Below are 13210 nucleotides of genomic sequence, written 5' to 3'. Positions count from 1 at the left end.
CCGCCAACACAAACTCTTTTTGCACAGAAGATCTTAATGTGTTCCATGGAAGAATACAAGTCAGCCATTCAAAAGAATCGCAAAGTGGCTAAGCGTCGGGCAGGGACAAACACAAGACGAAGACGGCAAGCCATCAAAATAGAAGCAAGCAAATGAGTCTGGCACTAAATTCAAACAATGGTAAGCAATGTGTGGGCTGTAAGGTCACAATAGGTGTTTCACAGCCAGACAGCCTACACTGTCTGCCTACACTGTCTGGTAACCGAGACCTAAAAACTGAGAAAGCGAGCTGGTCTAGCTATGCACCCTTTATGCTACTAATGATTAGGTTATATGCATCAGTTACTTGTCACTGGTGGACATGCATGAAATGATACTCCAGCATTTCACTCTGTGCTTTCTTCGACACTCAAGCGGTGTCTATAGCTTTGATGTCCCAGAGGATATCGTTGCTCAGGATGGGTTGGACGGTACATACAGTCCGCTATAGAATATTTGAGAAATCCTATCCAAGTACTTTCTTCTTCTTAATCATATTGGGTGGTAACATCATTTGAAGTTTGCATAGTGGCATAGTCTGCCCTCACAGAGAGTCCTGGTGTACAGCAACAGCAGCGGTGAGAGTATGCCAGCCTCTAGATGCCCTGGTTGCCCACAATCACTGCCAGGTGCGGCTGGAGCTCTGTGGGAGATTGTCCTATGAGGCGTGAATGGGCTGAGTAGCAGGATTGAGGTCCAGCACGACCCAAGGCCACCATAAAGCAAGGATGGGTATTATATAACCTCAGAAACTGTGGAGCATGGCGTCTTCATAGGTCTGAGGGGCAGTTGAACAAGGAGCTTTATTATTATTATTAGCAGCATTTATTAAGCGCATGGCTACCCGTAATGGGCTTCTCAGCGCTAGCCATGCTTACCGGATCTTGGAGCCAGCTGTGGTCTAACAGTTCTTGAGAAACCTGAGTGGATGTGATGCCCGGGTGCCTCAAGAGCCTGGAGCACCTTGGGGTAATGGTTTGCCTGAGGCCTGAGACTCTGTAAAGCATGGGGAAGTCTTTTGAGACCACACAGGTTTGTAGAGGGAGGAAGTGGCTGTACAGCTGGGGAAGAAGATGTTGAGGCGGGGGACTGTGGAGGGGGGCAGTCATGCATCTGCCTCAGGAACATGACTGCCTCTGTTGTACGCTGGAAGCGCCTCCATTTAAAAATGGAAGTCTTTCGTGAGAAATCCATCATGGGGGAGGGGTGGCGCAATCCACTCTCTCTCTATTGTTTCTCAATGTACTGCTTATCAAGCAAACAAAATGCTGAATTCTGCAAAATTGCCCGTGACAATAGCTAGGAAGTGATTACAAATCCAGCTGCATAAGTACATCCCACAACAATTATTGACACAGATTGATTTATGCTCTGAGCCGTGGATTGGAGCCAAAATGCAAATGTAATCTGATTTTTTTTCATGGAAGCATACTAAAAAGGGTTGAAATTCAACAAGGTGGAACTCCCTACCCGAAGCTCCTAAATTGTTTGAGTCTGTATAGCTAATCTATAAATGGCAAGGCAAATGGTTGAAATTAGAAATGGCTGGAATTGAGGCGATGTTGTTTACGAACTACGAATGAAATACAGAAAATAATGAAACAATGTTAATTCACACTATCAACAGCTGCTAGCATTGGAGGCAAAGGTGGTAGTAAAGTGCAGGTAAATTATCCTGGATGGAGCTGAAGACAGCCCTCAAGAGCCTGAAAATGGCCGCCTCACCCCAAAGTATGTATGCATTTCAATAGGAACCAACCTATACCCCCAAACTTAGTATAAAACCTATGAGGTACCACAGATAAATACTCCACTAATCGTGCTGTTTTACTATCTTACTTCCTCTCCAGCATTTGTAAAGTCAGCACTTTAAATGGGGTGAAAAAGTGTGAGGCAGTGCTTTAAATGGGCTGGTACTGTTCGGTACGGAGTACCGGCACTTTTTTATTTTGAGAGGAAGCGTACCGGCACTTCTCAGAAACAAGCAGATACTCTGGTACAGAGTACCTGCAGTTCTATTTTTCCATTTCAAGCACTGGGTGTGAGGAACTCCAAAAGAGGTGTGGCCAAAGAGGCGTAACTGACAGCCCTTTACAAGAGGCGTGGCTTATTTAAGAAAGGCTGTGGCACACACATACACGTGACACCGAACCCGGAGATTCACAAATTCATAAAGTCTTACTCAGCAAAGAATAACCAAAATCAGGAGGCAACAAGTTATTTAACATATGATACAGCAAAATTATTGTTGGCCTGTAGCAAAAAACGACCTGACACCGTCAATTTATAAGCAAGCAGTGCCTTCAATGCTTGTTTTCACTACCGTTGAAGAATCAAGTGTTTTTAAGGGCGACGTGAGTCTTCCCCGGATGGGTCCCTGGCGTGATTTTCACCTATATTTGATTTTAGCACTATTTCATTGTTAATGGATATAATTGTTGAAGGGATGATCACTTTCTGCACCATTGTTCAAGAGTTCTTCAAAAACCATAATGAAAAAAAAGGTGCAAGTGCGAAACTTTAAAGCTGCCAACATATACCTGGGTGTTGTAAAATCGATTCCAAATATTTCTAAAGTCACAAAGGTGTACTTGTTCAGAGTATGCTGGGCAGATCAAGTCAAACTGCACACTCACAGAGCTTATACCCTGTTGTCCACCACCACCACGTTGCTTTGTCCCCCTGTCACAGCCGGGCTTCCAGTTACATTAGCTTGCAGCACTGTCTTGTGATAGGTTTCATGTTTAAAATAGATGGATTCATTGGATGGTGCTTCCTGGCAGCCCCTGGCATGATCAGAGCACTGGGCCAATGTCATGCAAGATTTTCATTACTCATTGGCTACCTAAATAATTCCCATTCAGATGCACTGTATATAAATATATTTTAAGTTGATATCCTGAAAATGTGTCATGGCTCTAGGAAGCGTGGACAAATTGTGATCACCCCTTGATAAAACCAGTTCATGGGTGATGGAATAATTAGACAAAGCATTTGACAAAATCGACCGCTTCCTGATTTTTGGTTGCCAACTGTTAGAGATCTTGCAAACACTTCAACAGATGTTTGTGGCAATACTGCATACTTTTTTCTTCGGGACAAAAATATAGAAAATTCTCTTGCCCCATTTTCTGCATTTTGTATACTATGAAATGAAGCAAAAATATTTTGCTGCTGGGCCCTATTACGCACATATGTTGTACCAGGTCAAACCTGAAACAAAATGTATATGCCCATCATGTAAGAGAGGGCAGATCAAAGTTACATTGTCCCAAACTTTGTCAGATCCTTCATATTTGAAATGGAGTAAAATTCCCTTTCCACCCTAACAACAATCAATCAATCAATCAATCAGGATTTCTAAAGCGCAGCTAATCACCCGATAGGGTATCTAGATGCTTGCAGGCCCCAGGGTCTTATTCGAACAGCCAGGTCTTGAGGGCAGTTTGGAATTGTAGCTGTGTACCGGTTCTTACCGTGCCGCTGACACCGCCAGGAGTCTGTTCACGAGAGGCCCACAAGAGGAGCCCCTGCCCCTGATTTCGCTACCCGCGCTGCCGCCACTGGACCACATCTCCCAAGGCCCCTTGCGGCGGCGGCGCTCACAGCTGACGACACCACAGCGCCCGGAGGCGCACTTAAGAGCCGCCGAGTTTGGCGGAGCGGGGGGACAATTTGTGCATCAATTGCAGGTTCTTACCGTGCCGCTGACACCACCAGGAGTCTGTTCACGAGAGGCCCACGAGAGGAGCCCCTGCCCCTGATTTCGCTACCCGCGCTGCCGCCACTGGACCACATCTCCCAAGGTCCCTTGCGGCGGCGGCGCTCACAGCTGACGACACCACAGCGCCCGGAGGCGCACTTAAGAGCCGCCGAGTTCCGCTACGCGGGACGCGTGCGGGACGCGTGCGGGACGCGCCGGGCGAAGCCTGGGCAAAGGGCGGGCCGTCTGTGGCCGTCTGGGGCTGTACGAGGCTGGACTGGGCCACCCCCCTAACTAGTGCTAGACGTACTCTGAGACTGTGTGTTCCGACATCCTGCTGGATTTCAAGGTTTGCTTTTTCAAGGATTTCCACGGTTTTGGCTGTTGTTGTTATAAACGCATTGAGGTCTCTGATCAGTATACGCTATGGCGAAAATCCATATTAAGGGCTCTATAGCGGGGGGGTCAGGGACACTAGATGCTTACTTAAAAAAAGCTGAAAATGCTGTGTCAAGAGAAATAGAAATGGTGGAAAGAAGGTTGTCATTGGAGCCTTTAACCTCTTCTGTGCCCATGACGAGATAGTCTCGTCATGGAGCACGGTCGCGCTGTGCCCATGACAAGACTATCTCGTCATGAACCCCACCCACTAATGTAACGCCCGGCACAGGAGGGGGAAAGGGCGTGGCACTGAAGGGGTTAACCCAGTTTAATTCAGTGTTACAACATGGTGATTCTATTGCAGATTTTCGTTCTACACAGGTTACCCATCCTCTTCCTTCTGGGCCTGTATTACAGCCCAGTCTTGTTACAGCCCCCCTTTTTATGAACGTCTCTAGCCCCTCTCTTTCCCCTCCAGCCACACGAACTAGGCAGTTAAAGATCCCTTTTGTTGCCCCTGCTAAAGCATCTAAGGGAAAGAGAAAAGCTAATTATGCCCCCAAAGAAGGTCGTCAACAAGCTAAACAACCCAGGATTAAAGATCCTGTTCAAGGGTTGGTTCGACCAGAGTGTAGTTTGGTGGCTCAGGCAACTTCCTGATAAGGGTAATGGGCTTATTGAGCATATGGTTCAAGGGGATGTAGTTACCATGGGGGACATGTCGGTCAATTTGATTAAGCTTATGGACGAGCAATTGAGAGCGATCATATCGCCGGTCATGGATAGACTTAGTGAGATTGATGATAGACTTGTTCTCATTGAACGTCATATAGCGGGTCAGAACGTACCGGTGTTAAGGTATAATCCATCTGATTTCCACCCCCTAAGTGTAGTTACATCTAGAGTGTCTGAACTGGTAGAGTCTATGACGACACCTGTTGTTGGTCCAATAAACCCCTTACTACCTGCTCTGGGTACAAACTGTGATGTTAGTCCCGGGTTGAGGGGTCACACTGAAAGATTAAGTTCACGGGGGGAGCTTACTCGTAAGGAACGTCCATTACATTTGCCACAGGAGGCCTGCCCATATACTGTTATTTTGGCCAATGTTCCGAAAATTTGTGACGGCAAGGAAGAGCATTGGTCCTCCTTAAAAAATAAAGCCCTTCACTATTTGGCTGGTAAGACAGTTTTGGGGAGTCACCTCTATGATTGTTTTAAAATGGTGAGAAGGGTTCCATGGGTGGGGAAGTCCAATAAGACACTGAAGGGTGATTGTGTTGTTGTGAATTTTAGTTCCCCTGATATAGTAGATCACATCTTGAGGCAAGCTGGGTCTATCAGAATACAACAGGACTATGTTAATGTCCTCCCATTGGGCTTTTTTTATCCACCTCATTTTTTGGGGCCTGCCGGAATGAGAGAGCATACTTTTCAGCACGCCCCTGTAAGTAAATTATTGGCATTAAGTAATAGATATGAGGTTCTTAGTACTTTAGATATTAATGACTGACTCAGGGTTGATAGAGTTTATACCCACAATGATGTATCTAGAGTAGTCTTTTCTAATTTCTCTGGGTCTTTATCGCCCAGGGCACCTGCTGTGGAAAATACGGTTAACTTTAGTGATTCAACAGATAAAATGTTACCTCTACAGGCAGAGCACGGCAATAGAGCCATTCAGAGGTGCATTGAGGAAGCTCCTGTAGTTGGGAGCGGTATAGCTCCCACTATTGATCCTGTAAATCTGAGTGTTGAGTTGCCTATTCACGGAGTGGAAGTTGATTCACAATCTCTCTCACTTAATTTGGAAAATAGCATAATACAAGAGCTAGGGTGTGTAAGGGGTACACCCGCAATGGATATAATTACTACTTTATCATGGAACATTGCGGGTTTGCGTTCTAAAAAAGGCGATCAAAATTGGAGGGCTTTTCTTTCTACTTATCATATAATCGCCCTTCAAGAAACATGGGAGCTACAGACCCCTACTATTTGTATGGGTATCAGTCTTATATTAAATATGCTGTGCCTTCTATTTTGGGGAGACCTCGAGGGGGTCTTTTGTTATTATTCAGCCTAAAGTTACCATATAGTATGGAGCTGTTAGTGACTAATTCCTCACATATTTTAGCGGTGAAAATGGAAGGTGCTAACCTGCCATCACTATTGGTGGTTAATTTTTATAATTCATTTACTAGGCATGATGAATTAGAGCATCTTAAAGCACTGTTCACATTCTTGGACGAGTACGATGCAATGAATGTTAGACCTTATTTTCTTTTACTTTTTGGCGATTTTAATATTCATGTATGTCATCTTAATTGTTTTGGCAATAACAATCATGATCTTTGCCCGCAAGAGGCTACCCACTTTGAACACTCTAAGGGCGGGATATATTTAGAGAGTATGGTATCTGCTTATCATTTATATACGCCTGTTCAAGACCTGTTGGTTCCTGTCCCTACGCTCACAGGTCAAGGCCGTTGTAGTACGATTGATTATATCTTCGTATCTCGCCTTTTGAAGGATTTATTGGGTTCTTTTCGTGTTATTCAAAATGCCTTAAGTGACCATAATCCTCTCACTGTGGAAATCAAAGTCAAGGCCTTGATGAAAGATGTTTCACTGCCTTTGATTTCCAATACAAACTTAGTGTCTATTTGTCAGGGAAGACGACTGAGATGGGATGTTATCACCCCGGCTGATTTCCTTGAAAACTTATATGAAAGTAATAAAGAGGATTTTAGTCTATGTCTTTCGGTAGTGGCGCTACCGAGGGAAATCCTTGGTGCCTTCGATAGGATAACTAAACAAGTTGTGGGCAATCTTACCAGTCATGGGAGACCAAGGCCCAAGAAACATAAAAACTGGTTTGACCATGCTTGTGTTAGTGCTCACTCCGTTCTCTTGTCGGCACTGAAAGAACCCGGTAAAAACCCAAGTAAGATTGCAGAGGCAAGAAGATGTTATAAAAAAGCAATAAAGGACAGGAAAACTCAGTTAAGAAACAAGGCATGGGACGATTTGTCAGACGCAAGTGTTCAGAAAAATACTATCCAGTTCTGGAAGGTGATTAATAGTCCACTTTTCGATGAACTGGAGAATACTAACAAAGAGTGCCTTATCCCGCCAGATAGATGGGTGGCTCATTTCAGTGGTCTTTACTCGGAGATTCAAGAATTTAATCCAGTAAACTTTGCGGATAGTACATTAGCCTCAAGAATCCTTTTTAAGGAAGAAGAAGTCCTGGAGGCCATTGAGTCAATGGCAAAAGGTAAAGCTCCAGGACCGGATGGAGTCCCCGCGGACCTTTATAGGGCAGATCCAAGGTTTTGGGCAAAACTTTTAACTTGTGTTTTTAATGCTGCATCTGAGGCCGGTGCTCCTAATTCCTGGGGCAAAGCTGTTATTGTCCCACTATTTAAAAAAGGTTCAAGAGAAGATCCGGCATGTTATCGGCCTATTTCTCTCTTGGATTCTGCCATGAAAGTAATGGGTAAAGTTGTCCTTGCCCGTTTAACAAGTTGGTTGGAGGATAAATCTATAATCTCTGACCTACAATACGGGTTTAGACAAGGAAAGGGTACTGTAGGTCAATGCCTTAATTTACATCTCATTATTGGGAAATACACGGTCGCTAAGCAGGGGGACCTTCATTTAGCTTTTATGGATTTGTCCACTGCTTTCGATCTTGTAAATCGGCAAAAATTATGGGCTTTACTAGCTGTTTTGGGGCTTGACCCAGTATTGAATTCATTTTTGGCTGTTATCCATGAGGACACTACCGCAGTCGTCCGTTATAGTGAAGACGGGAGTCTGTCAGATGCTTGGCATGTAAGGCGCGGGGTAAGACAGGGGTGCATGCTTGCCCCCCTGCTTTTCTCGCTTTACATTAATAATTTGGGTGCGGTTTTAGCCTTGGTTAGTAAAGATATCCCCAAAGCCGGCTCAAAAATGATCCCTGCGTTACTATATGCCGATGACACTGTCTTGTTGGCAAGAACCGCGAGAGGTTTACAAGTTCTTTTAAATGGTTTTTATGATTTTATGGTCTCCTTAGACTTATTAATAAATTTCAAAAAATCACATTCCATGTCAATAGGTACTGGGAGGGCGAAAAGGGTTACATTTTTCTGTAATGGGCAGGAGCTAATAAAAGTGCAGACCTTCCCATATTTGGGGATCGTATTTGACGATAGAAGATCTTGGGTCATGCAACGTGCTCAGAAAAAGAATACCCTTGCTAGAGCAACAGGAGCGATGTTGGGCTTTGCAAAACGTTTGGGGTGTAAACCACTTCCCGCTCTTATGAAGATTTATAGAGCTAAGTGTATTCCCATGGCCCTATATGGTAGCGAGGTTTGGGGTTATAAGGCCTCGCCCGACATCCAAATAGTAGAAAATACTTTCTTTCGGAAATTGATGTCTCTTCCGCCTTCTGCTTCAATTTTTAACATACATGAGGATTTGGGGGTGGGATATCTTATTGATCAAATTTCCGTGGCTCCACTATTAGGTTGGTTTAGAGTTTGGGCACAGCAGCCTCCGAATCTAAACCAACAAATTATTCAAGACTGTTTGTCCCTTGATGAAGCTATGTCTATCCCATGGATTCGTTACATTAAAAACAACCTGGAGTCACTTGGCTGTCTCGAATTGTTTGACAGTCCATGTGCGCTGAGTAAGGTGAAAATAAAGGCCTTTAAGACCCAATTTTTGAACAGAGCGATGCTGCTGAGGGAAGGAGATGAATTGGGGAAGCCGGCAGTTAGGAAGTTTGTCATGCTAAGTTTAGGTTGTGAGATCCAGCCATACTTAACCTATATAAACAAATCATTCCATCTGTTTTTGTTAATAAGGTTTAAACATGGAATGCTTCCCTGGCTATTGGCCTACCCCAAAGGTTTTTTCAAAGAGGGTACTTTGGGGCCTTGCCCTTGTGACAACATTTATGAACAAAATACGTTGCACATGGTGTTTTTTTGCAATTTTTACTCTTCACAGCGTAAAAAACATATTCTCCCGATTTTTAAGATTCGTCATTTTGAGCAAGTGAGGCCTGCTTTGGCCTATTTACAAATGCTGGAGTCTCCTCTGGTTTGTTTTGGGGTTGCGAGCTTCATCGTCGGGGCCATTAGGTGTAGAAATAGGGTTTAGCCCACTCAGTAATCCCCCCCCTATTGTTTTTTATAACTGTTGAAGACGGAATGCTGAAGTAGAAATGATTTTATAGATATGTAATATGGTTGAATTAATTGAAAGACATACTTTTACTGTATTTAGTGCCAAAATGTATAGTATTTATTTTTGTGTGAATTTTTTGTAATTGCATTTACCCGTACCATGAAATTTTGTCTTGTGCTTTGATGGTTTTAAAATTTTAACCGAATAAAGCAAACTTTTAACTTTGACTTCGAGTTGATGGTACGAGGTGCATGTCCATGCTTGCTAGAGCCATGCCAGATTATCAGGATATCATCTTAAAATATATTTATATACAGAGCATCCAAACATTACGCCTCTATTTTGCCTCCTGTCTCAACTTGTTTGTAGTGTGCCCTTGCCTAAAACTGGACCAAACACTATTTGGTCCACTCCTTTCTGTGCAGGGAGTAAAAATTCAGATATTGTGTGCTACTTTGGGTTCCCGTGAAACAAAACTCTATGTAATTTAGCCATGCAGTACCAAGAGTTAATTCAGTTATGAAGTTAGAAGATCCTCGGGAGGTGGAGTAGAAATGGCTGAGGGATAAATACAGATGCTATTGCCTGGGATTCTAAATTGACAACCACTGCACATTCCAATTTCATGGCCATTTTTCTAACCACCCTCCATTGAATGAGCCCTAGATGCTGTGTAGTAGCCAACAATTACTTTAACAAGAGCTGAGAAACATAGTCAGCGAACTAACATTGCTCGTTTACTTTAGAAGATGTGTGAAGCGGCCATATTGGGTTCTTGCATCAATCCCCTTCCTAACCAATAGACCACCATTTCAACAAAAGCATCCTCTCCAATGACACTGGAGCACCATTGCGGGCAGGCTGCCAAGTTGCTCTCCAGGAATGAACTTCCACCACGCGTTGGGTCATGCATAGAAGACAACACTTGCTCTGCCTCTGCTGTTTGATCTGGTGAGGCCGATCAATGGTACAATGCATGTGCATAAGAGATCTATATTTATAGTGGAGATTACAGGATTGAATTCAAACACCGATGACACCAAATTTATCACTAAGTTGGAGGATATTAAATCCTGATATTTTCAAAACTAGGAATTGGCAAACGCTAAAGTAAACAAGCATTGGCAATGCCAATAGGTATCGCACTTGCGAGAGTTTGAGCTGTTGGCATTGTAAATGACAATGTCTTTTGCCCATGTATTTTTGTTTGGAGTGGAGTGGATGTATGTGGTGTGGAGTGGAATTATGTGCTTTGGATTGTAATTGTTAGTTGTGGAAGTGTATGGAGTGGAATTGTGTGGTGTGGAGTGAACTTATGTAGTGGAATTATGTGGCATGGTGGATAGATAGGGTAAGTGCTGCACAGAAAAGATAGACAGGAAGCCAGAGAGGGATAGGTAGTTTGTGAACTCCAGACTGAGGAGCAGAAAGTGTGTGTGAGAAAGACAGAAAGAAGGGGAGAGCAGGCAACAGACGCTTAAAGAGGAAGCGCCTGTGTACACAGAAGATACCCCAAGAAGAGGAGGAGATCATGGGATTGAGGGATGGAAACTTGAAAAGGCATGGAAAGAAACTGTACTCCAAGACCTGATGTCAACCATATGAGAGAGGCGGGAAGAGTGCGTGTATGAGTTGGAGCTAATGACATTGTAAATGAAAATGTCTTTTACCCATGTGTTATGGCTTGGAGTGTATGTATATGGTGTTGAGTAGAATCACGTGGTTTGGATAGGAATTGTTATTTGTGGCATTGTGTGGAATAGTGTGATGTGGAGTGGATTTATGCAGTGGAATTATGTGGCATGGTGTGCAGTGGAATTATTTGGATTGTAATTATGTGGATTTTTATTTTGTGTAGTGGTGTGTAGTGGAGCTTAATTATGTGGTGTGCTGTTGAATTTTGTGGCATGATGTGAAATTCGGTGGCATGATGTGGAATTCTGTGGTGTGGATTGGATGTATGTGGTGTGTTGTGTAATTGTGTTGTTGAGTTTAATTATGTGTTTTTTGTCGAAGTATGTGGTGTGAAATGGAAATGTGTGGAGTTGAATTGTGTGGCGTTGAGTGAAATTATGCGGACTGGAATTATGTGGCATGGTGTGGAGTGTATTTATGTGGATTGTTACTATGTGGCATAGAGTGGTTTTATGTGGGGTGTATTTATCTGGTATTGAGTAGAGTGTAATTATGTAGAGTTGGATCATGTTGCTTTGAGTGGTATTATGTGGAGTGTAATTATGTTGGGTGGTGTTGAATTGTGTGGAGGTGAATTGTGTGATGAAGAATTGTGTGGTGTTGTATGTCACACTAAACATCCGGTTATGGCACACAGTACCTAGGCAAGTGAAATGATTCTGTTTATTTTGTATCTTCTTCTGTCTATTCAGCTAGGATCCCATTAATGAAGATTACCGGATTTGCCCAAGATTACACAATGTAGTCAGTGAGAGAGACAGGATTAAAACCTAAGTCTACTGGTTCCAGTCAACAATTTAAGCTCCTGATGTTTTCTAAGAAATCAAATGTATATATGGCTGATGATTTGTGCCTTTATGTGCACCTATATTATTATGCAGTGGCTGCCATTTTGACACATTATTTTAAAACTTGTATTTATATTTCCAAGATGGCTGATTGGTACTTAAGTAGGAAAAATATACAAATACAAATGTTGCACGTTGCCGCATAAATATGTTTGTATAACAAGTCTCAGAAAAGCTTGCGAGGTTGTGGCAGAGTGCTTAGTAGAGCAGAATCAACAGATGCCAGATTCCGAGGGCAGATTGCATTTATGGCAATGGGGCAAATTAGAAACTGTGTGGCCAGATTCTGAAATCAGTTGGTATAATAAATATTGAAGTATTGAGGCCAGACATAGAGAATGAAACACTGAGGTCAGAGGGTGTGTGTGTAGGGGGAAGAAATAAACGTGAGAAAGGCAGACTGAGTTGGTATGAGAGGAGAGCAACAGAATAGAAAGAATGATACTCACAGGAAGGACAAAGGGTGACAGAGAAAGAGAAAAAAGAGAAAGAGCAAGAAATTGTGTGTGTGCGCTTGAGAGATATAGAGGAAGCAAGAGAGAGAATCAGTGAAATTGAGAGAGGAGGAAAAGATAGACTGTGTCAGAATGAGAGTGATCACAGGACAGATTAAAGCAAATAGAGGATGAGTGCCTTGGTGATGCTTAGACAGAGAAAGAGACAAGGCAGAAGACTAGAGACAGAGGGTAAAAAGAGCAACAAAGAGGAAATTAAAAAGAGGGGAGGGGACATGATGAGAGGAAGAGTGGGAAGAGATAAACAGAGGAGAGGGAGAGGAATAAGAGAAAGGGCGACAGAAGTATTGCAAAATGAAGAGAAATTAATATACAGGAAAGGGGGAATGAGAGGAAAATACATGGAATTCAGTGAGAAAAAGCAAATGAGTGAAGGGGAGAAAGTGAAACTGACTGAGGAACAAAATGTGAACTGATGTTTGTCAAAGAAAAAAGGAACGCTTGAGAACATAAATGTTAGGTAATGTTAGAATTAAAAAGTAGAAAGAAAAGAGAAGAACGTTGAAAGAGATGAAAGACAGAAAGTTAAGAGGGGGGACACATAGATATTATCAACATGAGCGCAATCTATAGAAAGGGTGAGAAGATCAAGTGCAAGGAAGAGAGAGTGGAAAATAAACAAGAGGGTTAGAGAGAGACAGAAAGAGAGAGATATGAAGAAATAAGAGGGCAGAGGAAGAGGACAGGAACAAGATACAAAAGAAGAGAGTGTGTGCGCAGGAGGATAGGATGGAAAGAAACATATAAGGAGAGAGGGATTGAGGAAGACGAGAGAGAGGGAAGATGAAGGAGAGAGATTGGTAGGAAGACAGAAAGAGGGAAGTGTTTAGCCATGTAGCACA

The sequence above is a fragment of the Triturus cristatus genome, chromosome 4_2 (genome assembly GCF_964204655.1).
Source record: "Triturus cristatus chromosome 4_2, aTriCri1.1, whole genome shotgun sequence".
Taxonomy (NCBI): Eukaryota; Metazoa; Chordata; class Amphibia; order Caudata; family Salamandridae; genus Triturus; species Triturus cristatus.
Note: the sequence above shows the minus strand (reverse complement) of the source record.